Source organism: Kogia breviceps, chromosome 15 (genome assembly GCF_026419965.1).
Source record: "Kogia breviceps isolate mKogBre1 chromosome 15, mKogBre1 haplotype 1, whole genome shotgun sequence".
Taxonomy (NCBI): Eukaryota; Metazoa; Chordata; class Mammalia; order Artiodactyla; family Physeteridae; genus Kogia; species Kogia breviceps.
The window spans coordinates 4,396,941-4,424,229 of record NC_081324.1 but is presented as its reverse complement, the minus strand read 5'-3'; positions in this window follow the sequence as shown (position 1 = coordinate 4,424,229).

The following is a 27,289-nucleotide window of genomic DNA, read 5'->3' as shown; positions in this document are numbered from 1 at the left end:
CAATGTGGATTACGCACGCTAAAGTTTTATGGAGAAGTTTTATGTCTTTCCATGCATAGTGGGCCTGGGATTTTCCCCTGGTAGAAGTTAGTATTTTTCCTGATCATGTTTCAGGGTCTGAAGTAAAAGAAAAATGAATTTCACCAAATCTCCTCAGGCCACAGATGTAATAAGGTGACACTGTCATTAACATCCAGATTTATCAAACCCATGGCCCCTACCAATGTAACTGCCTCCATCAAAGTCCTGCAGTTATTTCTGGGAGTCTTCAGGAAGCAACCGTGCATTCTAAGGAGCAAGTCTCTGAGTGTCTCACTCATATCTGCTTAGCGAAAAGCCACCGGAGGATGACACCCCCCCGCCACTAGGAACACGGCTTCCAGCCTCTTCCACGGGAATTCTGCGTACCTTTCCCCCAGCACCTCCCACACTGCAGTTATCCAGGCGCTCCTCACAGAACTGGGGAGAGTGTCCTTTCCCCACTGAGCCGGTGTCCCTCCTCGCCCGGGGCCAAACTACTCACGTCACAGGGCCCCCTGTGATGGCAGCCCCTCGGCCTCAGGGGGCAGCCCCTCCCTCCACCAGGGCTCGGCTCCATAAGACAAAGCGAGCCGGTTTCTGGACCTGACCCCCACACGGTGGCCTGCGTCTACGCAAGAAGAGAGAGGCTTGGGCTTTACAGAGGCTCCAGCACACAAGACGGCAGGAGTAGGAGTTCTCAGCTGGGAGTTCCACCAAACTCCCTGGTCCACGGAATTCTGTGTAAGGTGAGATCATGGACTTTTGGTCACTGTGATCTTTCTTTTGACCAAGAAGGGGGACAGTTCAATGCCCCTTTAAGTAGGAATCGAACCTCAGCTGCAAGGCCCAGTGCACATCCCCCTTGGTCAGGGCAGTTAGTTCACTAACTAACACACCTCCTCCTTACGCCCTCATCCTGAGGCACAGCCGGGCGTCAGCTGGGCGGGTAGGTGAGACCTCTCGTGCTCCTTGGCCTGACTGCCGATGTCCTTCGTGTAGAAGATAAAGTAGAACATGAACCTGGCATCGTGGGGTCAGACCAGCTCACGACCTGCTGGCTTCCAGGAAGAGTCTGTCCACTGCCAAGTGTCCGAGCATCATCAACTCATGCGAACGTTAACATGCCCTTGAAGAGGGGGCCCAGCCACAGTGGGTGGGCCGCGCATACACAGCGAGAAGCTCTGTGAGCTGAGCTCTCCAGGTGCGCCAGGCCTGGACCTGGGTCCCCCAGCGCCGTCTTGCCCTGGCCCCACTGGGCAGGCACCGTGGAAGTGGAGCGCTGGGTGGCGCTCTTCCCGGCTCCTGGGTCTGCTGAGTTTAGCCACGGGTCCTGTAGCTCCACCGCCTCCTGCGTTTTCCAGCCTTGGGTGGTAGTAGCTTCCTGCCATCACTAATTTCTGGGACGCCTTCATAGCGTCCTCATTCCCTAGGTGACAAATTCATCCCATGACGTCCCCTGTGATGTAAACACTTGAAATGGTTATCTTGGTTGGGAAATGCATTTCTCCGAGTGGTTGCCTGGTTACACCTTCCCTCACTCCTTTTTGGTGAGGTAAAAAATGACGTGTGTAATTGCCAGCTTTTCTGAAATACTTTAAGTGACTGTTTTAATGATAATTGAGTATTTGACCTAGAAAAGCTTCCCAGTGAATTTGTCAGATCTGTATTCTTATTTGTTATTCTTGTAACTTTTCTTATGTTGCTTGTGTTGCTAACTCATGAATATCTGCATTTCCTATCACATCAATTTTAAAAGATTTTATTTCTTACGATGCCACCTATTTATCATATTAATTAGCCCACTGATGAGAACACTCTTCCTTTTTTGTATTAACTATTAGGCTCCTTCCTTATTCATAATTTTATTCATTTGCTCTTTTATTATTTAGTTTCATAAAACCATATCAAGTTCATTAATTTTTTTCTAAAATAAGTGGATTTCGTTCAGCAGTTCTGTTTATTTCTTGCTGTTCACTTCTGCTCTTGTTTCTTAATCTGATTTAATTTTCTTTGTTTTTACTTTTTAACAAATGCAAGTATTTGAGATACCATTTTTCTAAGTACTATTTTGGTGGCATTCCTTTAGTGTTGACATGTGATATTTATATTTTTATGATATTAAATATTCTATTACTGTGTTTTTGATCTCTTACATGATGGATGTTGTTTGAATTTTTGTTGCTGTTGTTCCATAGAATGGAGTACCCTTAAATTTCATCATTATGCATATTCCTAATTCTTCTTCACATAATGAACTTTGCCTTCTGTTAATGTTTTAATCCATCCTCCTTCTCAGATGTTTAATCTGTCCAAGTGTCTGCGGAATCTTGGCTGCAGAGATTGCTTGGCAAATGTTCGAGCACGTTAGAAATATTCTCTCAGTAAGCAGAGGGAAGAGTCCGTTTGGTCAGGCACTGCACTCCTCAACTCTGTCTTAGAAACAATAGCAAAAGTTACTGTCATTTGACTACTTCAGCTTCTTCTACCTTCTTCTTGTCCTTAGACCTTCATGTCTTCACCCTTTTTGTTTTACTTTACTTGACGATTGTGTCCTTAGAGCTCACTGGGGTCCACTCAGTAATGAAGCTCTTTGAGACGCCCCTGTTTTCAGGTCGTTTTTAACCCAATGTCCACTGTTATCCTCCTAGGTATGTTTCATTCCTCCTCTCGTTACATGTTTATTTAACAACTATGCCATGCCAGGTGCTGTTCCAGGCACTGGGGATAAAGCAGTAAACAAGGCAAACTCCCTTCCATCACAGAGCTGACATTTCAGAGGGGCGGCTGGACCACTCGGCATGTCCACAAGTGTAAGGTGCTCAAGGAAGAACAAAGTAGCACAAGGGCTTTGCCCGTTACAGGGACATCGGGAGAGCTCTGGGACAGGATGGCCTTTGAGAAAAGGTCTGAATGAAGGAAAGGCTCGCACAGCTGGTCTGAGTCTCCTCTGGAGCCTGTCCTTCAGCCAAACCCCTTCGCTGGCTTTTCCTGGCCGGTCTGTTCCTCTTCTGCTGCATCACCACCATCTGTGCTTTACTTGCCAGGTGACTTCCACGTTGCCCACCCACCCCTTTCTCTGCGCATCACGTCCGCCCTTCACCTCCTGTGGCATCTTCAGCGTCTCTCTGGGATGTAGAGCACCACGCCTACTTTCAACAGCATGGCCCGTACACGTTTGCAGTTAGTGTTTCTTCTCAATAAGTCAGTATTTCTTTTCCAAGGGACGGCTGGCATGAGCTCCTCAAGGGTGTCACATTCAGGGCAGCGCTGCAAAGCCAACCACTGAGTTTCCCACCCTGGAGCTTGCCCTTAGCAGCTACAATAATTGCTACACTCCTTGCTGTATCCCACCCTTGCTTTCTCTCTTCCCTTCCCTTCCTAGACAATGCAGCCAAAAAGGCATTAGGTGAGGCCAAGGGAAGCGGACAGCTCCCCGGGGGCAGGGGACGGGGAGGAGGGGAACCCCAGAGTCTCAGAGTGTGTGCTGGAGCTCAGACAGACGGAGGCCGAGGTGGGCGGAGCGCACAGGGTGCCAGGGCCCCAGGGCTGGGGCGTGCCTGCAGAGGCGGCTGGCGGCTCAGAGGGTCGGAGCCTGAGCAGGGAGAAGGCTTCCACGCTGGGGGTGTGGGGTGGTGACGGAAGGGTGGTTACGCACACGGAGAACGCCCAAATAGGTAAAGATGTTCAGGACAAGGAAGGACGGATCTCTCATCGTCAGAGAAGAGAGTTACAGATATGCAAAGGAAGAAAACTAGAATAAACCCTGTGGTGTTGGAGTAGAATTGGATGTACCAGTGCAAACTGTAGATGGAAAGACAGGCAAACACACAACTAAATACAGGCATAATTGTGCGTGTGCCGCCGTGCATGGATCCTGTGCTCTGCCCTCCGAGAGAGCCTCGGAGCAGTGCTGCCCCAACAGCAAGGAACACGGCTAGTGCCCGGCACCTGGTTTCTAAAGGTACCATTCCCCACTAAAAGGAGCGGGCGCCGAAGGCGGAAAACGGTTAACCTTGCAGCTGGAGGAGGAAAAGCGCAGGATACGCCTGGAACATCTTGCCACGTTAGAAAGGAGGTGCTCAAAGTAGGATGATGGAAGATTATCAGGAGGACACGGAAGGAGACGGAAGGGCCCCCCTGCCAGATCTGGGACAACACGGGCATCAGGACAAATGGTAAGAATGAATTGTAGCTCCTTGAATAAAACGGGAAATCCTTACGTCAGACTCACCGAGTAAAATATGTGAATAGATTGAAGTTTGGTGAGGAAGGGGTTCTTTTTATTTATTTATTTTTTTATTTTTTATTTATTTATTTTTTTGCGGTACGCGGGCCTCTCACTGCTGTGGCCTCTCCCGTTGCGGAGCGCAGGCTCCGGACGCGCAGGCTCAGCGGCCATGGCTCACGGGCCCAGCCGCTCCGCGGCACGTGGGATCCTCCCGGACCGGGGCACGAACCCGCGTCCCCTGCATCGGCAGGCGGACTCCCAACCACTGCGCCACCAGGGAAGCCCATGGAAGGGGTTCTTTGATTAATCTAACATATCAAAGGAAAAGAGCAGCTTTCCCGGGAGAACCCTGGCAGACAGCACCTCCATCGTCAAGCAACGCAAGGGAACGAACGGCAGCAGCGACGGGGCAGGCTGAAATCGAAGGCCACCCGATCAGGTGCGGAGAGAACACAGCGCCACCCCGGGGGTTCCTGCCAAAACCGGGCATCGCAGTCTAGTCAGGACGAACATCAGTCAACCCCACGTTGTGGAATATTCTGCAAAATAACTGGCCCGTGATCTTCCGAAGTGTTAAGGTCACTAAAAGCAAAGAAAGACTGAAATACTAGCCCCATTTGAAGGATACTAAAGACACATGACAACACCTGCGACAGGTGACTCTGGACTGGACTGCTTTCCCATAAGGGGCATTGTTGGGACAATGGAGTAGTAATAACACGTAGGCGTTAATTTCCTCATTTTTGAGGATTGCATTACACGGGAAACACACCCCAGAGTATTCAGGGGTGATGCTACATCAGGTTGGCAACTGATTCTCGAATTGGTCAGGAAAATAAAAGGTCTTTGTACTGTATTTCCAACTTCTTAAGAAGTTTGAGATTGTTCCACATTTTTTTAATCAAAATAAAAAAGAAAACAAGAATAAATTGTACTGCTTTTCAAAATGTGCCTATTGCTTCTGAAACACCCCTGGCTTTTATTATCTACCCCCTTTCTCTGCCATCATCCCAGAATTGCTTCTGTCCCCTCCTCCGGATTGTAATGCATTTTCAAGTTATTCCATCCTCTTGGAAACTGAAGTAATATTTCTTGTCAATCTATATCCCTCAGCCCAAGATCTCCGGAAGATTGTTCTTACTCTGAGACAGAAGGAGAGAAGACTCCTGACTACCAAAAAAGAGTTTCTCCTGCTCAACACAAAACATCCTGCGGATAATTTATGTCAAGGCTGCTGAAAAGTTGTTTGAAAAGAAATGAGAAACTGTCTTTTTCTTACCCTTTTGCCAACCCCCTCCTCCATCTGGACGGCAGACACGCTGGGTACAATATTCCACTTGTCACTACGGTTTGTAGGAACCCAGAGGGATACCACAATAAGCAATGTGTCTTATTGATCACAATGAAGATATTTATGACAGCGTGACCATAGTGTCACGTTTTACTCCATTCATGCTAAAATAAATAAGCTTGTCTTATTTCCAGGCATCTAAAACTCCTCTGCAATAAAGTTCTATTTACTTGAGCTGCATAAATAATCTAAAATAAAAATAAGGCAGGAAAGACCGGTAGACCTAGAGTTTTTCATTTCAGGTAGAAGTCCTGTTTCATTATTCAGAATGTGCTACGCCTGCCTTGTGCTAGTTGACTATTGCGGATGTTCACGTGAAATACATTTCATGCTTTCAATATTCCAGCCGGGCAGATCACTCATACACAGTTCACGGCCATATAAAAATGAGGCTATTAGAAAAGCATTCTTTCTTAAAAAAATAAAATTTATTTATTTATTTACTTGGCGACGCTGGCTCTTAGTCATAGCTCACAGGATCTTCGTCGTGGCACGCAGGATCTTTAGGTGCAGCATGCGGGCTCGCAGTTGTGGCACGTGAGATCTAGTTCCCTGACCAGGGATGGGAACCCGTGTCCCCTGCACTGGGAGCCCAGAGTCTTAACCACTGGACCACCAGGGAAGTTCCAGAGAAGCATTCTTTTTTTTTTTTTGGTAGTATGCGGGCCTCTCACCGCTGTGGCCTCTCCCGTTGCGGAGCACAGGCTCCGGACGCGCAGGCTCAGCGGCCATGGCTCACGGGCCCAGCCGCTCCGCGGCACGTGGGATCTTCCCAGACCGGGGCACAAACCCGTGTCCCCTGCATCGGCAGGCGGACTGTCAACCACTGCGCCACCAGGGAAGCCCCAGAGAAGCATTCTTTTTTTCTTTTTTTTTTTTTTTTTTTTTTTGCGGTATGTGGGCCTCTTACTGTTGTGGCCTCTCCCGTTGCGGAGCACAGGCTCCGGACGCGCAGGCTCAGCGGCCATGGCTCACGGGCTTAGTTGCTCCGCGGCATGTGGGATCTTCCCGGACCAGGGCACGAACCCGTGTCTCCTGCATCGGCAGGCGGATTCTCAACCACTGCGCCACCAGGGAAGCCCGAGAAGCATTCTTAATTAGCGCATTCCCTCATGTGGCAGGATCGGGGCTAATGAGCTAACAACTGCTAAATACTCCCCTCTGGTTTCAATCCTTTCCTCTCTCTTTTGTTACCCGACCCCTGACATGGTCAGGGACAGACTCTTTCATGGCCACAGAAGTCAATGTTTTTTCCTGCACAGGCCTAAGATGTATATTTGCAAGAAAAGGAATTAAAATGTTTTCTCAGTACTGAACACAAAAAACAAACCAAAACGTAAGTAGTGTCCTTCTGAATATTAAGGTTTTGAAATTGAATGTATGTTGTCAACTTCTCAAGAAAAATCGACTTACTCCATTTCACATTATGCACGTTGTAAAGGAAAATACTCTGAATGCTGGAAAGTGGCTGCCATCCTCAGATGACCAATGATCTAACGTTATAATTTAATGCACTAAATGTTTTGAACATAATCGATGTTGCCTTTATGTGTACAAGGTGTACTGAATACCTACTTCTCTGTGCCAGGAACGAAGCTAGGGAGTGGGAAAAAGAAGGCAGATAAAGGAGAATTCTGTCCTAATGACTTCCCAGCCTAACGGCAAAGGAGCCCAGAGGTCAGGGCAGACATGCTAAGAACTCTGATAGGTCCAGTGGGCATGCAGAGGAAGGAAACTTAGCGCTGGGAATGAGAAGTGCTGCTGGGACCAGGTCTTACAGGAGTTTCTGAGGCCAACTGGGAAGGACAGAGAACGGAAGCGCATTACAGGCCCGGGAGGCCCGAGTGCTGGCGCCGTCGGGAGCAGCGCGCGGTCCAGAGCGGCTGACGGCTGCGCGCAGGGCAAGTGCTGGGACACGAGGCTGTGAGAGGGGAAAAGCCACACCTTCCAACCCCTCGCCTGCCATGTTTAAAGAACATTGTCTTCAGTAGGAAACATGGTCGTTTTTAAGATCTGAAAGTATAAGGAGTCTCCCAAGTGGGTACAAACCTCAGCCCACGGCCTTAAATCAGCCATCAGGGGTCCATATGAATCCCGCAACTGGCCGCCACAGATACGTTATCCACGCGACAACGACAAGGGTCTCATCTGCTTCGCTCCAAGCTGGTTCATTGTTATTCTCTAAGGAACTGACTGGCCTGGTGTGACATCAAAGGCTAATCAGCAGTTGGACTGAAAAGATTTCGTCCTTTTTGGTTCCTGCTGTCAGCCAGCCAGCAGAGAGCCTAAACGGAAAGTTAACATCACAAAACGTCACTCGTCTCGTGAATCTGAGGGGAGCATTTAATGCAGCTGAACAGCACAGGGGTCAGAGTCAAAAACCGACGCATAACTTTACAGGCGACCCTCCACATCCCTGGCTTCCCACCCGCTGACTCAAGCAGCTGTGGACCAAGTCACGCTGTAACAGCATTTACTGAAAAAAATCAGGGTATAAGTGGACTCGTGTTGTTCAAGGGTCAGCTGTAATATGGATTCTTAAAAGCCCTGAGTTTTTACTTATTAATGGCCTCAGGTCACATAAGCCAGCCTAGTAAAGAGCAAGGCAGTGGATACACTGAGAAGTCATGACGACGCCTACATGAAGACATTTTGAAACTGGCACACGGCCCCATCTCTTTCCTCGTCCCTGCCAAGCTTCTCCAAGGACAGTCCTGGGTGTGGTCCTGGTTCCCTTCCTGACACTTGGTCCTCAGATCAGCTCCCACTGTTCTGAAGCTGCTCCAAGCTCACCTGTCAACTCCCACTGGATTCTCATCCCGTCTAACCTCTCTGCTAGAGTGGCGGCCTTTTTTTTCCACAGAGAGCTACGAGGGGCTTCCCTGGTGACACGCAGTGGTCAGAAATTCCACCTGTCAATGCAGGGGACACGGGTTCAAGCCCTGGTCCAGAAAGATCCCACACACCTCAGAGCAACTAAGCCCATGCGCCACAACTACAGAGCCTGCGCTCTAGAGCCCGCGAGCCACAACTACTGAGCCCGTGTGCCTAGAGCCCGTGCTCCGCAACAAAGAGGAGCCACCGCAATGAGAAGCCCGCGCACCGCAGCGAAGAGCAGCCCCCGCTCGCCACAACTAGAGAAAGCCCGCGCGCAGCAACGAAGCCCCAACGCAGCCACAAATAAATAAATAAAGGAGAGCCACGAAAAGATCTGCCATTTCATGTTCTCTCCTTACAACAGGACCTTATGGCCTTGTCATGGCCACATCAAGAGGTGGGGTCTATGTCCCCTCCCCTTGAACTGGGAAGACTCTCTGTTCACTGTCTGCACTAACGGCGCGGCGCAGTGGCACAGTGTGACTTCTGGGGCAAGGGTTACGGAGAGCAGTACAGCGCCCTCTCTCCCCCTTTTCCTCCCCCCCCCCAGGGCACTGGCCATAAGGAAGTCCAGGCCACAGGAAGAGGCCGTGATAAGACAGCCCCAGAGGACATCCCAGTGGACAGCTGACACCACCCATCAGACATCTTTCCTTAAGGAGTGTCCACCCTTACGTGGGAAGACAAGAAAGAGAAATGTCACGATGAGACTGAGCGATGGACACCGTGGTGAGGGCTAAGTGGACAAACCAGAGTCCTAGCCCAGCCTGGGGGGGAGGGACGGGGCGGAGGGGGGGAGCAGGAGCTCCCGAGGAGAAGTGAGAGAAACCCCCCAGTGAAAACTGCTTCCCTCCAGGGCAACGAATCCCTAAGCTGAGACCTGAAAGGTAAGGAGTGGAGACGGGCTGGGGCGGGGGGAGTACACACCCAGGAACCTCCACAGTCGAACCTCCTTCTCCAGCCTCATTTTCTCCTTATTCTCTCCAGGCCTCGTACTAGGCTGTACCCACGACTAGGTGTGTGATCACAGTATCCGTTCAGCAAGCGAGGGCTAAGCGTCGAGGGCCCGGGGTTACACTGACAGATACGGTCCCTACCCTCAGAGAGGTCCTCACCGAGTGAGAAGGTGAGGTCACTGCACCCAATAATTCGCCTTCACTGTAAACATTTACTGAGTGGACGGATGCAAAGATGGCTGTCTGGCACGCAGGACCATAACCCAAGAGTTTAAAAGGAGAGGGTCTGAGAGGACAGAGAGTACATGTTTGGGAGAAGCTGAATGTGAGATACCTGCAATCATTTCACTGGAGATGTCCCACTTTAAAATAAGGGGTCAAGAAAGCAGTCCAGGCTGACGATGGCAGTACAGCCTCGTGGTGGCACAGCCTGGCGGCAGTATAGCCTGGTGATAGTACAGGACAGGTCTTCAGCACCCACGGACTGGCACCAAACTGAACTGAGTTCAAATCCGAGCTCCACCTCCTCTCAGCTGTGTGACCTTGAGCAATACACTTATCCACTCCCAGCCTCAGTTTCCTCATCTGTAAAATGGGGACGACAGTAGGATCTACCTCAGAGAGCTGCTGGGAGAATAAAATATGATGGCACTGTTATTCTGGAGGCATGTTGCTTCTCATTATGTATGGGATGACTCAAAAGAAACTTACTCCTTAGCATTTGGTAAGAAAAAATAATTTGTCTCCCTTACAGTGGGGAATTCTTCATATCAGCCAAAGATAGTTATATAACCTCATCAGTTCCTTTTGATGTTGGCTTCTGGGAGACCGAGTTAAATGTAATATTCAGCCATGGAAACCAGGTACAGTACATTTAGCTTCCTCTGCTTTCCTTATCACTTCAATTTTCTAGCTGAATGGTTTTCCTCAAATATCACTTTATATCAAATTGCTTCAAGCCCTTTTTGGGAAGCAAATGTAATATAAATACATAAAATTCGTGGAGGGAAAATAACTTTGTGATATAAAAAATTCAAAATGCTCTGCAATGCCTATCTGAAATAATGCAAATCCTGTGGCACATATATATGACGGAATATTACTCTGCCATAAAAAGAAACGAAATTGAGTTCTTTGTAGTGAGGTGGATGGACCTAGAGTCTGTCATACAGAGTGAAGTAAGTCAGAAAGGGAAAAACAAATACTGTATGTTAACGCATATATATAGAACCTTAAAAAAAAATGGTACTGATGAACCTAGTTGCCAGGCAGCAATAAAGATGTAGACGTAGAGAATGGAGTTGAGGACACAGGGTGGGAGGGGGAAGCTGGGGCTAAGTGAGAGTACCATCGACATGTATACACTACCGAATGCAAAACAGTTAGCTAGTGGGAAGCAGCCGCACAGCACAGGGAGATCAGCTCGGTGCTCTGCGACCACCTAGAGGGGTGAGATGGGGAGGGTAGGAGGGAGGCGCGAGAGGGAGGCGATGTGGGGACATATGTGTGCATACGGCTGATTCACTCTGGTGTACAACAGACACTCACACAGTGTTGTGAAGCAATTATACTCCAATAAAGACCTACTAAAAAAAGGAAAAAGTGGTGCTCTAGCTGCCCAGTACAATTCGCGACACCACGCTCACCTGTAAACCCTCCGACCGGCCCCGTCCCTCTTGCCCCATGAGACCCTCCTCTCCTGGCCTGTTCCCTCCCGCCTCTGCTCCGTCTGCACTCTCTCCTTGGTGACGTCCCATTTTGTGCCTTGAAGCACCATTTTCACAAGGAGGATTCTCAAATCTGAATCACCAAGCTCCTTCCCAGCGCTCCAGGTTCACGCATCCATCTGCATCCTTAGCATTTCCACCTGAGGCGCTAATCATCATTGTAACCTCAGCACAGCTAAAGCCCAGCCACTGATTCCCACCTTATCACCACCCCTACTCCCACTGGGTTAGCTCCTCCCACAAGCTGACCCTGCCTTCTCATCTGATCTCTCTCGGCCTCCTCGGAGCTGCCACCATCCTTCGACCGGACGGTTGCGACAGCCTGTCTCCGTGTGCAGCCAGGGAGCCTGGTTAAAACGTAACAGGCTCACGGCGCCTCTGGCTGGTGCTTCCCCTCAGCAAAGCGAGGAACATCCAAACCCCTGATGGCTTCCACCACGGAACACAGGAAAAGCTAAGCCTCCTGCAGGAACCTGCGAGGTCCTCCCTGATGAGACCCGGCAAGCCTCTAACTTCAGCCCTTATACCCGCCTCTTCCTTATTTAGACACCTCCCCACCCTACCCCCCGCTCTCCCCTCCCCCTCTCTCCCTGCCGGCTCCTTTCTGTGTCTGGACTTTCTGGTTACAAGGGTCTCTTCTGGGCTCACCTGACTGCATCCTCTCACCACTCGGATCTCAGCTCAAATGTTACCCACGCGCACGGCCCCTAAACCTCCCCAAATTACGGTCTAAGGCATTGCTCGACATCTCGGAACACCCTTCGGACTTTGGGGAAGTCTCAAGACGTCTGCTTTGAGGCTGCGGGCAGGGGGCAGAGCTGCTCTCTCTCCTGTCCCCCGGGAGCGGGAGGGGCCCACGCTGAGGGGTCAGAGGTTGGCGGGGGGCCGCATGAAGTTGAATGTCAAGGACGGGGAGAGGCTGGGAGAGGAGGCACAGAGTCGCTTCCACAACGACGGGGTCCTGGCCGCGCCTGCCTCTCGCTCCTGACCTCCCCGCAGCGGATTCTGTGAGCAGCCCGACGTGCTTCCAAAGCTCCTTTTCCGTTTCAGTTGACGGCAAGGACTGGTTCGCACCTACCATTGCCAGGATTATCTTATTCCTGTACTTTTTACCTTTTCACTATCCCTCTCACCGTCTGAAAGGTAAGCTCGTCTTCACCAGCGTGATCCTGATACACGGTAGGGTCGCAAACCCGTGTCAGCTGGTTGGTTGGGATGAGTCTACGGCACTTATGGACAGAAGTATCTGTCCCTTCATCCGCTCTCCTTGTAGCCCCTAAGATGCTTGTGTAGATTTCAGAAAGAAAGACACAATTTATATTTAAATTCTGGAGAAAGTAAGATTTTAAAAAGTTTGGAAATGATTTTGAGATGGTAGAGAAACCAATGCCAAGACCAAAAGCTACATACTTCTGATTCATCCATTTGAATCCGGGCCAGAAGCATCTAAAATGGACTGTACATCTGGGAGCTGGGAAATGATCTCATGTCTTACAAGTGCGAGCCACTCAGCAATTTGTCCCCGTGGCAATGCTCCCGGGCGCTGTCACACACCGAGCGGCATCTGGGGAGGCTCAGGACCGGGCTGACGGTGAGCCTCCTACGCATCCAGTGATTGAATGCACCAGGCACGCTGGTCCCGTGGGCCCCCTCCCCAGGCTGTCCCAGGACTTTCCATCGTGGTGCGTACCCAGACCAGCAGGTTCGGAAGCACCCCCTTTCCTCAGGATGCTTCAATCGGGTGAAGTACACTGCCTGCAGGAGACGAACTGGAAATAAGAATGACGGAGATCAATTAAACTCAAGGCTGCGTGACTTGGGACAATACTCAGCTCTCGTACCCAAACCACAGAGAACCAATTAACACAGTGCAAAGCCATGGTCAGTGTTAGTAAAAAGCTACTTGAGAACATGAACGAAAGGACCAGAGCTTATGCAGTTCTCCCTACTTTGGGGCACTTCCTAATAGAAGTGGTTACGTCTTTTTATGTCACGAACTCCCTCGAGGGAATATAATGGATGCTCTAGACCCTCATTCCTGAAAAGTGCGCCGACGGAACAACCCTGGTGGATTCTTCACACGATATACGTGCCTTCGTGGTGCATCTGAAGCAGGTTCCTGGGGTCCCTCAGACCCAGTTTAAGAAGCTGAGCCCCGGTTTCACCAACATGAAAAGAGTCTGAAGGAGGGGGCAGGGGAGGAAGGTGGTATAGGGAAGGATCAGTCTAAGATCTGGGAAATGAAGGTGCAAGAATCAGAGCAGCTCGGGGGTCAGGAAACATCATCTCCCGTCCTGTCCTCAACCTGCCCGACGCGTGCAGGGGGGCCCTGGAGGGACCACCTCACTTTTCTGCACTTTGCCTTTTTCATCTGTAAAACCACAGCAGTTGGGATGGCTGATTCCAAGATCCCTTCCAGCTCCCACCTCCAACAACACGCTACAGTCCTGGCTGGAACTTTCCTCTCTGTCAAGCCATCATCACGTTGACAAAGTTCTCTAGGAACAACGATTTTTAAAAAATCGCTACAGTCTCCTACCCTTTTAGGAAAAAAAACATTCCAAACATAAGGTGTTCCCTTAGAGATCTGCCTGTCTCAGCGGGTAGCTGAGAGCTGTCACCTGAGAATAAACATGAAAGAGTCAATAAAGAAGCTTCATACATATTCCCGGCTCCAGGTCCTACCACCTCCGTAGAGCTCTGCGAAGAGCTCATTACAACAGTGAGCGCCAGCGGGTCTGTCCCCTTCCACGGCGGAGATCATTGCAGGACCACCGATTGTGCCACCTGGAATTAAGCGGTGTCGGCAACTTCAACAAGAAGTTGGCCTAAATTCCAACTTGCCTTAAAAACTTCATTTAAGTTGAAACACGAAGCTCCCCAGCTCATGCGGCACCTCTGAAAGGTGGTTCAAGCCACACATGGTGACCGGGGCTGAGAACCTCTATGCAGAAGCTGCCAGAATTAACTATGATGTGTGGAACGTCTCCTTGCCCCGAGAGGAGGGTGCCCCTAAAGTTACTTTTCCTGGGGGCTAACATGGCAGGGATGTTCTCATCCGTGGAAAAGTCTGCACTGATGTTTTAGGCAGCCAGGCATTTCATACAAGCTAAGTGTGAAAATGCTTTTCGAGAATCTCTCTTTTCATCTGGCACATTTGAGGAAAAGAAAAGCCGAAATCCATTGTCATACAAGTAGAAGAAAATTCACTGCAAAATTTCCTTCTGTCCTATTTTTCTTCTTTACTGGTGGGTGTTAGCATCAGACCAAGGGTCTAATGACCTCATCTTCCAGGGGCTTGCAGTTCTAAGTTCGTGGCACCTCCCGTACCCAGATCTCATCTCACTTCAGGGCTGGTAGGCAGCACAGATCTCTTCCCATCACTTGGTTTTATTTCCTAGAGAGAGCCCCTGGAGCTGGCTGCTCAAAAAACAATCATTTGTTTCAGGGCTATTATGGAATTTCCATTAAAAGAAATGGACCAAGGCAGGCATCATTTTTCTAGGGTGAAAAGAGAAATTGTCATGAGAGGCAGCCAGGCGGAGCCGGTGGGGAGGGGGAGGCGCCTTCGTCCTCCCGGCTGCCTGCAAGGTCAGGGCGTGCTGGCCTGGGACACCCTGCATCTTGGTCCCGCCTAGTCCGTGCAGATCAAGCAGAACCGTCCCCCTCCCCCTCCAGCCTGGCCAGGTCCCTCCCTCACTCTGAGGCCGTGCGACTCTGCTAAGGGAGTGATGAATTCTTTGGACGACATCGATTTGGCGCCGGTGGGTCAGCATTGTGCTGGGCACCGGAGACCTAGAAACACTCTAGACACACAGTTCCTGATGCGTCCGGCGGAAGGAGTCGGACAATGAAGACGTCAGCAAATGAAGAACGAGATCGCATCGGCGAAGGGCGGTTCAGCGGATGCAGGAGGCCTCAGAGCGTCTCGGGGGTGGAGGCGGCCGCCTGTAGACTGGGTGTCCAGGGCGCCTCTCCGCGGACGTGCTCTTTGGGCCAGAAGCCGCGCGGCCCCCAGAGAAGACCGCGTGCGGAGCTCTGGCCTGGAGCCCTCACGCGGGTGTTGGTCCATCTCTTGCCTCCACCCCCAAAATGCAACCTGGCAAAACCTTGAGGTTCAGAAAGTGAGACTCAACAACGCTGCCCGCACCTTGTCAAAGTGATGCGGTAGGCGGTCCTCGTTAATGCCTGTGGTCGCAGGTAACGTTAATACCTGCCCCCCGAGCCGCACACAGCCCCCCAAATGGACCAATTTCGATTGTAAACTGTCAGTTCATTCTAAATATGGTGCGCCTCATCTGTGCCCGTCTCTGCCCTCATCGACACGTGCCCTCCAGATGGGACCTCGGAGAGGATCTGATTCCACCTCTTGGCTATTGTGAGCAGTGCTGCTGTGAAGACTGGAGATCTAGGGTCTCTTCAAGGTCCTGGTTTCAGTTCTTTTGGCTCAATACCCAGAAGTGGGCTTGCCGGATCATATGATAGTTCTAGGTACAACTTTGAGAGGAAGTATGGTTCCACTTATATGAGGTTTAAAATAGTCAAATTCATGGAACCGAAGAGTAGAACAGTGGTTGCCAGGGGCTGGGGGAGGGCAACCGGAGCTGCTAATCAAGGGCATTAAAGTCTCAGTGCAGCACGATGAGTACGTTCTAGGGACCGGGGAAACCACACCGTGGCTCCGCCCATCTGCAGTAACCCCAGCGTACCTCCGTCTACAACAGTGCGTGGCCCGCTTCAAATCTGTTAAGAGGGCAGATCGCACGTTGTGTCCTTAACACAATACAATGAAATTTAAAAATAAGAAAGAAAGGACCTGAAAGCTAATTCTCACAGAAGTGTTAGTACTGGTAACGGCAGAGCGGTTCACCACTTAGATGCATTTGTATTAACACGAGGATAGGGTTTCAGGCAGCGGGGGGAAGCTTCCCGGCACTCCATGAAACACCCCGTGACAACACTCCCCTCCTGCCTGCAGAAGGATGTCCCCAGCACAGAGACCCACTCAAGAAACCATCATCCCTGCTGACATAGAGGCCCCGTTGCAGTCCTTTCAAAGGGAATTTAATCAAAGCCACCAGCAGGTTGAACCTCTGTGTGTGTGTGTGTGTGTGTGTGTGTGTGTGTGTGTGTGTGTGTGTGTGTGTGTGTGTCAGCTAGTCAGCAGGTCAGCGATGTTTACCAACCACCCGCTGGGACGCGAACGTCACCAGCAAGGCTGCTGACAAGTAGTGCTAACATGGAACCCACCCAAATTCACGGTCAAAAAGTACAGTGAGCGTCCACGCTGTGCCTGCATTCTGGAATGAAACGTGCGTTCCATACAGTATAAAACACCTGACTAATTTATTTATCTTTCTTCTAAGAGCAATTCTAAGGGAGCAAAACAAGTTAGAAGGCAGAGGGCTTGGGTCTGGAGGTAATTTATTCAGACTTCATAACTCTAAGGATAATAAAAGGCAGTAAATCCTAAACTAAAGAGAGTCAGCGGCAGGGAGCCGCTCAAAATTTATTCTATTCTAGATTAGCAACGATTAAATCATACCGTGAATTATTTTAAAATGCAGTGATTTTCAGTACTGCATGCGTTGCAAACGTTCAGTTTTCTTCTTCAGCTTAAAACAAAGGACACAATCCCTTCATTTTTTTCGACAATAGTTCTTAGATGTTTCTTCCCCGCCACAGCTGAGAAAGAGCTTTCTCGGCTGAAATACAACTTCTGCATCCATAAAGCAAGTAAATTTGTTCTCTATTACATATAACTATAACGCATGAGAATGAACACGATTTTGCAAGCTAGGAACTTTCCATGAATCCTACAAGGGCATTGGAACTTTCCATGAATTTAGTGAGAATTTAAAGAGCCATCTGCATAGACAAAGCTGAGAGATGAATTATTGAATGCAGAGCAAACTAGAGAAGTGGGGTACACCCACCTCCCGGGCTTCCCCTTCACCCCCAACGTCTCTGTGGGCTGATACCATCCTCCAGGAAAGGCCTAAGGGGAGGAAAGCAGGGAGCCTCGGGTCCCGACAGTCAGTCCGGGATGGAGCAGGGCTAGAACGGGCTCTGAGGCCAAGGGGCGAGGCGGATGAGCAGACAGCACTGGTCCTGCCCCCGTGGCTCCCCTCCCCAAGCCCCTCCCCAAGGATTTAGTCCTTTCAGGATGCTAGGGAAGTGGAGAGCCTTTTGCATCCAGCACAGTTCCAAATGTAGGTTCCCAGTAAGTATTAATGGAATTGAATGCATTTCCATTTGAGAAATATACAGTGAAGACGTAGCACTATTTACAACATCCAGGACATGGAAGCAGCCTAAGTGTCCATCAACAGAGGAATGGATAAAGAAGATGTGGCACCATGTATACAATGGCATATACTCAGCCATAAAAAGGAATGAAACTGGGTCACTTGCAGAGACGTGGAGGGACCTAGAGACTGTCATACAGAGTGAAGTAAGTCAGAAAGAGAAAAACTAATATCGTATATTAATGCATGTATGTGGAATCTAGCAAAATGGTACCGATGATCTTATTTGCAAAGCAGAAATAGAGACACAGACGGAGAGAACAAATGTACGGATACCAAGTGGGAAAAGGAGGGGTGGGATGTATTGGGAGATTGGGATTGACATATATACACTATTGATACTATGTATAAAACAGATAACTAGTGAGAACCTGCTCTACAGCACAGGGAACTCTACTCGCTGCTCTGTGGTGACCTAAATGGGAAGGAAATCCAAAAAAGAGGGGACATATGTGTACGTATAGCTGATTCACTTCGCTGTACCGCAGAAACTAACACAACATTGTAAAGCAACTCTACTCCAACAAAAATGAAGAGCTGAGAATTCTCCAAAGGTCTTCGTGCTGTAAATTAAAACAACATATAAATGCTGAGTGAAGCTCACGGTGGCCCGTCCATGTGAGACATGAGACAGGCACTTACACATGAGGCCATGTGTGTGCATTCTGGAACATTCAGCTCTGACACACAGGCCTTGGATGCTCCACTGCCTTCTTCCTTTCCCAGGGCACAGGGGCCCCCAGACCCCACCCTCCAAAGCCCCACATTCAGTGACCCACCCCTACTCCACACCACTTACTTCAGCCCTAATTTATGGCAATTAGGGCAATAACATTCTATTTATATCAGAACTCTCAGGAAATCTCTACGGTGTTTTTTATATATTTAAGTTAATATAGAGTAAAATTACACAGTTCTTATTTTAGAATATGAGATTAGTCATTCCCGACAAATCTTTGCCCCCTTTTCTATAAAGTCCCAAAGTAAAGACCCCTCCTCTCTCAGTATTGCTTACAGGCAGATGCCTGGACCCAGCCGGTCCCCACCTGCCTGTGCTAGTAGAGACTCGGGCCCCAAAGCAAGAGCAGCAGGTACTTAACAAGGCCATTGTCCTGGGTTTGCTACTCATCACAGCTGCAAAGGGTGGCCCTGAGGCAGACCCCGCGGTGGGAAGATGTGACAGGAAGCTTACAGACGGTGCGATTTCCCTCAAATTGTCTTAAACATTTCCTACGTCCAAAAGCACATACTAAGGAAAGTATCTTAGGTGGTATATAATATACTAGAAGAGATTTTTCACAGGAAGTTGGATAACTACACATCTGAAATGAATCCAATACAATTTAAATACAATCCTTCTTAAAGACAGGAAGTTGACTAGATGATTTATTAAAATAACTCCCCACAGTAATACATATAAACCATTTCAAACAAAAGCATCCTGTTTTCTTTAAATGCCCTACAAAGAAGAATCTATGTGCTTTCCTTATCAGCTTCTGTAGGAAAGCTTATAAGTTCTGATGTTACTAGTAAGAGAAGTAATAGAAGTGGTAATATTTACTAGTAGTAGAAGTTCTACTTCTAATCTCCAAGTGTTTCTAAACTTTTGTGAAGGTCATAGGCCTTGCTGAGACTCTTCTGAAAGTCACAGACATCCTCCTCAGTGTGGTGGACTAATGTACATATGTATTTTGATTAAATAAATACAAACACATATTCATAGCCTGATTATAAAATATAAAGAATGATTGTTATGGGTTGTATTGTGTCCTCTCAAAATTCATATGCTGAAGTCTAATTACCCAGTCCCTCAGAACGTGACCTTGTGCGGAGAGAGGGTCTTTAAAGAGGTGATCAAGTTCCAGTGAGGTCTAGAGTATGGGCCCTAATCCAACATGACTGGTGTCCTTATGAAAAAAGGGAAATTTGGACACAGACACAGACAGAGGGAAGACCGATTGCAGATGCACAGGGAGAAGACGGTCATCCACAAGCCAAGGAGAAAGGCCTGGAACAGATGTTTCCCTCACAGCTCTCAGAAGGAACCAACCCTGCCAGAACCTTGATTTTGGACTTCTGGGCCCGAGAACTGTGAGACAATAAATCTCTGTTGTTGAAGCTGCCCGGTCTGTGGCACTTTGTTAGGACAGCCTTAGCAAACCAATACAACAGTTGTGTGAAATTCTTTCATGTTAATATGTGCACCTATAATTCGTTTCCCCTGCTCTCTGAACATACCAGAATTTATCTGTCCATTCTGTTGCTGGTGGATTATTTCCAGAGTTTTGCAGTGTTGAATGATGCTGCTATGAACATAGTGACGCATGCTTCCCAGTGGGTAAGTACAAGAAAATGCCCAGGACTGGAACTGCTGGATCAAAAGGTATATGTTTCTCTTCTGCAGATTGTTTGGAAAGTGGATGGACCAATTTTCACACCCACCACTAGTGTGTAAAGGGTCCCCTCTGATCCTCAAGCGTGCCAAAACTTAACATCATCACAGTTTTTCACTCTTACTACCCTGCCTGGTGTCAAATTGTATCTCATTAGATGGACAGAGAGACAGCTTCATTAACTGACTTACCTTTAATATTATCTTCATCGTTATTTATGACTTTTATGTATTGATTTTCCAACTCATAAAAAAATCCTGTAGTATGAGTTGATGTTAATAGCTTCTATCTGAAAAGCTGTCAGTTTATGAGATGAGCAAAGTTCCAACTGAGACAACTTGTTGGCGGCCTTCCCAACACTAACCACTCTTACTGACTCCCCCAGAATGTTCATCTCCAAGCAAAATTATACATTCAGGGTGGCCGTCACAATTATAAGACGCAGGCCTGAGCTGGAGAGTTCATGGAAAACAAGTGCTATGCTGATGTAGTGAGTGTCAATTCACATTTATGGCTATAATTTTTGGTTATTTTATAACTTAGTATAGTAAGGGTTTGGAGTTTTTTTTGTTTTTCAGTTTTGATGATGATAAAGTAAAACTTCTGCATAAATAACTTGAAAGAGACAGAGAGCATACAGAAAATATACATATAAACCTATAATCACACCACCAGAGAAAATGGCTTTTAAAATTCAGGTGTACACTGCAGTTGATAATCTCCAAAGGGGGCTGCTATCAATTCCTTTTCATCCTGAGGTGCATTCCCCGACCCCGACCCCTTGAACCTGGCCTCGTGACCCACGCTGACCAATGAAATGGGCAGAGGCGATGCTGCGCCAGCTTTGGGTCTAGCCTTTAAGAGATCTGGCAGTTTCCGCCTTTTCCCCCAGAGACAAGGGTCCACCGTGTAAAAACCCCCAACCGCCCTGGACCTCCTAAACGCTGAGGAGCCTTAGCCAGCCACATGGAGAGGCCACGCGGAGGAGGGTGAAGGCTTCTGGGACCCCACCCCCAGCTGGACACAGTCCAGTGAGGGACCCCACCCCCAGACACAGCTAAGTCCGCCCAAGCTGCAGAACCATGAGAAATAAGTCGTGGTTGTTCAAAGCTGCCGCATTTTTGTGGATTCTCACACAGCAACAGACGGCCAAGACGTCACCCTCACGCGCGTTCCCCATACCCACGGGTGTGAGCCTTTGTGCACATGCAGGGGCTACGCTGTAGTCTGCTCGTGTCTCTCAGAAGCACTTTTCATTCTCACTAATTATCCACATTCTTCTCTCCTGTGACGTTTTCAGTGGCTCCACAAGGTCTCCTTGTGTGGCCACATGCTACTTCCCGGGATGATTCTGGGCAAGTGGCTAGTTCCACGTTGTCGCCACTGCACCTGCCGTCTAGTGAGCATTCCTATACGCAAATCTGTGCACAAATATTTCACCACATCCTTTGGATGAATTCTGGACATGTAATTAGAGCCTCCAAGGATTGAACATTTTGGATGGCTCCGGTCAAATTACCTTGAACAAATATTGTCCCGATTCCTCTGCCTCCAGCTGTGGACAAAGATGCTGGTCTCCACACCTGTGAGCTAACGATGCCACGTGCTTTTTAAATTAGCCTCTTTCGATTTGGTGGATGAGAAGTGGTCTCTGGTTGCTGTTCTAGTTTGCCCTTCATTAGTAGAGGGTTAGAACTTTCTTCGTGAGGGTGACGCCCACGTTCACCGCACTCTGCTGCCCCGGCCATGCGACAATGTCGTACACAAGGTCATCTGACAGCCAAGGGCAAACAGACAACTCCACGAGGAGAACCACGTGAGGCAAAGAACCCTTTGATACACGGATGACAGGGATAATTTTATAGCAGGGCCTGAAGAGTCATAATCAATTTTTCTGACAGAAGACTTTCACAATCCATTGATTTAAAATCACGTGGATGAATACAAAGGACCATGAGAGATTACTACAAGCAACTCCATGCCAATAAAATGGACAACCTGGAAGAAACGGAAAAATTCTTAGAAAAGCACAACCTTCCGAGACTGAACCAGGAAGAAAGAGAAAATATGAACAGACCAATCACAAGCACTGAAATTGAGACTGTGATTAAAAATCTTCCAGCAAACAAAAGCCCAGGACCCGATGGCTTCACAGGCGAATTCTATCAAACATTTAGAGAAGAGCTAACACCTATCCTTCTCACACTCTTCCAAAATATCGCAGAGGGAGGAACACTCCCAAACTCATTCTACGAGGCCACCCTGATACCAAAACCAGACAAAGATGTCACAAAGAAAGAAAACTACAGGCCAATATCACTGATGAACATAGATGCAAAAATCCTCAACAAAATACTAGCAAACAGAATCCAACAGCACATTAAAAGGATCATACACCATGATCAAGTGGGGTTTATTCCAGGAATGCAAGGATTCTTCAATATACGCAAATGAATCAACGTGATACACCATATTAACAAGTTGAAGGAGAAAAACCATATGATCATCTCAATAGATGCAGAGAAAGCTTTTGACAAATTTCAACACCCATTTATGATTTAAAAAAACCTGCAGAAAGTAGGCATAGAGGGAACTTTCCTCAACATAATAAAGGCCATATATGACAAACCCACAGCCAACATCGTCCTCAATGGTGAAAAACTGAAACCATTTCCACTAAAATCAGGAACAAGACAAGGTTGCCCACTCTCACCACTCTTATTCAACATAGTTTTGGAAGTTTTAGCCACAGCAGAGAAGAAAAGGAAATAAAAGGAATCCAAATTGGAAAAGAAGAAGTAAAGCTGTCACTGTTTGCAGATGACATGATACTATATAGAGAGAATCCTAAAGATGCTACCAGAAAACTACTAGAGCTAATCAATGAATCTGGTAAAGTAGCAGGATACAAAATTAATGCACAGAAATCTCTGGCATTCCTATACACTAATGATGAAAAATCTGAAAGTTAAATTAAGAAAACACTCCCATTTACCATTGCAACAAAAAGAATAAAATATCTAGGAATAAACCTACCTAAGGAGACAAAAGACCTGTATGCAAAAAATTATAAGACACTGATGAAAGAAATTAAAGATGATACAAATAGATGGAGAGATATACCATGTTCTTGGATTGGAAGAATCAACACTGTGAAAATGACTCTACTAGCCAAAGCAATCTACAGATTCAATGCAATCCCTATCAAACTACCACTGGCATTTTTCACAGAACTAGAACAGAACATGTCACAATTTGTATGGAAACACAAAAGACCCCAAATAGCCAAAGCAATCTTGAGAACGAGAAACGGAGCTGGAGGAATCAGGCTCCCTGACTTCAGACTTATACTACAAAGCTACAGTAATCAAGACAGTATGGTACTGGCACAAAAATATAAATATAGATCAATGGAACAGGATAGAAAGCCCAGAGATAAACCCATGCACATATGGTCACTTACCTTTGATAAAGGAGGCAGGAATGTACAGTGGAGAAAGGACAGCCTCTTCAATAAGTGGTGCTGGGAAAACTGGACAAGTACATGTAAAAGTATGAGATTAGAACATTCCCTAACACCATACACAAAAATGAGCTCAAAAATGGATTAAAGACCTAAATGCAAGGCCAGAAACTATCAAACTCTTAGAGGAAAACATAGGCGGAACACTCTTATGACATAAATCACAGCAAGATCCTTTTTGACTCACCTCCTAGAGAAATGGAAATAAAAACAAAAATAAACAAATGGGACCTAATGAAACTTAAAAGCTTTTGCACAGCAAAGGAAACCATAAACAAGACCAAAAGACGACCCTCAGAATGGGAGAAAATACTTGCAAATAAAGCAACTGACAGAGGACTAATCTCCAAAATTTACAAGCAGCTCAATAACAAAAAAAACAAACAATCCAATCCAAAAATGGGCAGAAGGCCTAAACAGACATTTCTCTAAAGAAGATTAACGGATTGCCAACAAACACATGAAAGAATGCTCAACATCATTAATCATTAGAGAAATGCAAATCAAAACTACAATGAGGTATCATCTCACATCGGTCAGAATGGCCATCATCAAAAAATCTAGAAACAATAAATGCTGGAGAGGGTGTGGAGAAAAGGGAACACTCTTGCACTGTTGGTTCTAATGTGAATTGGTACAGCCACTATGGAGAACACTCTGGAGGTTCCTTAAAAAACTACAAATAGAACTACCATATGACCCAGCAATCCCACTACTGGGCATATACCCTGAGAAAATCATAATTCAAAAAGAGTCATGTACCAAAATGTTCACTGCAGCTCTATTTACAATAACCAGGAGATGGAAGCAACCTAAGTGTCCATTATTGGATGAATGGATAAAGAAGATGTGGCACATATATACAATGGAATATTACTCAGCCATAAAAAGAAACAAAATTGAGTTATCTGTAGTGAGGTGGATGGACCTAGAGTCTGTCACACAGAGTGAAGTAAGTCAGAAAGAGAAAGGACAAATACTGTATGCTAACACATATATATGGAATCTAAGAAAAAAAATGTCATGAAGAACCTAGGGGTAAGACAGGAATAAAGACACAGACCTACTAGAGAATGGACCTGAGGACACGGGGAGGGGTAAGGGTAAGCTGGGACGAAGTGAGAGAGTGGCATGGACATATATACACTACCAAACGTAAAATAGGTAGCTAGTGGGAAGCAGCCGCATAGCACAGGGAGATGAGCTCGGTGCTTTGTGACCACCTAGAGGGGTGGGATAGGGAGGGTGGGAGGGAGGGAGACACAAGAAGGAAGAGATATGGGAACATATGTATAACTGATCCACTTTGTTATAAAGCAGAAACTAACACATCATTGTAAAGCAATTATACTCCAATAAAGATGTTAAAAAAATATAAATGAATAAATAAAATCACGTGGATGGATGCCGACGTTTCTGTAGGATTTGCACCTGCCACTTATATTTGCTACCTATGTTTACAGGAAACTGCAAACCACTTCTTGACAAACCATTAATTGGGAAAATACATTTCAACCAGATTAAACTTCGAAAACCATTACTTTATGCTATGAAGTTTTAGTAATAGGAACTAATTCTCAAAAATACCTGAGATACTGGCATGATTTGAAAGCATGTCCTCAGTGCCTAGCACACAATCAGTGTTGGTTTCTGTTCTTTTTCTGTTAAACTCTATGATTGGGTAAAGAGAACACAGGATTCTAAAGTTGCACAGATATTCCAAAAAAAGCAAGTTGTTGTAAAATCTTCAAGAAGAACAAAGGGGCAGTTTTTGACTCCCATATAATTTAAAACAAGTTGGAAAAAAAGTAGGAGGCACTTTTGCAAAAGCATCAAATATGTCAGAAATGGGAGAAAACACTGTATCATCTCTAGATCGTGGGTTCTAATGCAGTTTCTAACTATTCTAATAACTCACTTTTATGGAGAGACCAAGTTATCATCAAAGGAAATGATATCCTGTTAATGTCTTATTAATAACAATTACATTCTTCAAAAAACGAGATACAGAATTCAATTGGTTCAGAAAGATACAACTTCGACTGTATCATTTGCTTGGAAGTGTTCTGGTCACAGAATGTCCTTAATTACTGTAATTCTCTTCCTTGTTTGAATCTGAAATTACACGGCTGATATCCCTTTAGTGACAAAAGCACTTTTAACAGACAAAAAAATCTTAGATATGGCTTGTAAGTCTCTTTTGATTGGAAGTTTGTTGACTGCAGCTGCAATATTTCTGAGTTAAGCTATGTTCATATGTTCTCATTTTGGCTGGAACATTTCAGACTCCGTTGTTTTGATTGCAGTATTGTCCACGAGGCTGGGCTTATGATTAATTCACATTATTAAGATGACTAATGCTCCTTTCAGATGGCAGTTGAAAACCCATGGCAAGAGCAGCCTTGAAAGTGATCTGACTGCAGATGTAGGGGGAGTGGAGGTTATGTACTCTTTCCTTCTGTAATTCAGCAGTATTGGAGCAGGACGCACTTGGCATCCTTAAGTCATTGTGGTTTCTCGAGGACCCTGGGAGTGGCCGGGAAAAAGAGTCATAGTTGCTGTGTTCCCGGGGGGAGCACGTGATAAAGGTCTGGACACAGTCAGTCACTGACGAGGTAAGCAAACTGGAGTCCCAGACGGAGGGAAGTTGGAAGTAGGACTTTCGTAGAAACACATCTGAGGTTCCTGCTGAGCCCACCCCTTCTTTAGAATCCCACCCGCGTCCTGCGTTAGGGGGAGGCTCTCGGAGACATCCAGCATTGTGCCAGAGCGGACACTGACCCAAGTGGATCACAGCATTAATTTTTTACCTTAAGAGTTTGAATTAAAATCTTTTAAAAAATCCACCTCCGCGCGATTGTGCTGGGAACCGACTAGGTAAGCTCATATAGATGGGGGGACACATCTCACACCCAGAAGCCACTGGCTTGCCAATGTCACGAGGGGACGAGAGCTGAAAAGCCCGAGGGAAACCAGACTAGAGATATAACATCGAGCAGAAAGCACCCGAGAAACAAGCTTCTTTGGGGCACAAGTGCTCAGGACACCTTCCAACATCTCCGAGGCCCACTTCCTGTAACTGGAGGCTACGCGACTCTGCTGCATCTCACTACCTCATCCAAAACCAGGATGACTGTGAAACCCCAAGTACCAAAGCCTTGGGCCACTCCTGCCGTCTCACCACCAGGTGCCTAAGGGAAAGCCTCCCTCACCGTGGCTCTAAAGTGACCCTCCCAAGACCCTTCGGCAGCTGCGGGTATAACTGAACTATGGCCTGAATCGGTTTTTTAATTGGATGTTCTTTCACTATCTTAAAATATAATTCTTTCTCTGAGTGGCTTATTCTGGATAATGCACAAGTATAAAATTTGGCTTTATCAATTCCTGTCTGCGTGTGATGGGAAATTACTTCATCTCCCTGAACTTCTACTTTCTCCTTTAAAAATAGAGATGATCAACTGTTCCTCTTCTTACCTCCCTTCGAAACCCTCTCTAACTGCCCGAGATGGAATTACTTTGAGTGGAACTTGGTTTATTTCTCTATAATAGCAGCGGACACTGTGACGGCTAATTTTACGTGTTAATTGGACTGGGACACAGGTGCAGAGACATTTGGTAAAACGTGATCCTGGGTGTGTCGTGAGGATGTTTCTGGATACGACAAACACTGGAGACAGTACACTGAGTAAACTGGATGGTGTTTCCCTTGTGGGTGGGCCTCACCAAATGACGGGGGGCCTGTACAGAACAAAAGCCGACCCTCCACAGACTGTCTTCGAACTGGAACCTTGGTTTTTTCCCCTGCCTTTGGACTCCAACTGAAACGTCAGCTCTTCCTGGGTATTGAGCTTGCCGACGGCAGGTCTCAGGACATCTCAGCCTCCATAATCATGTAAGTTAATCCC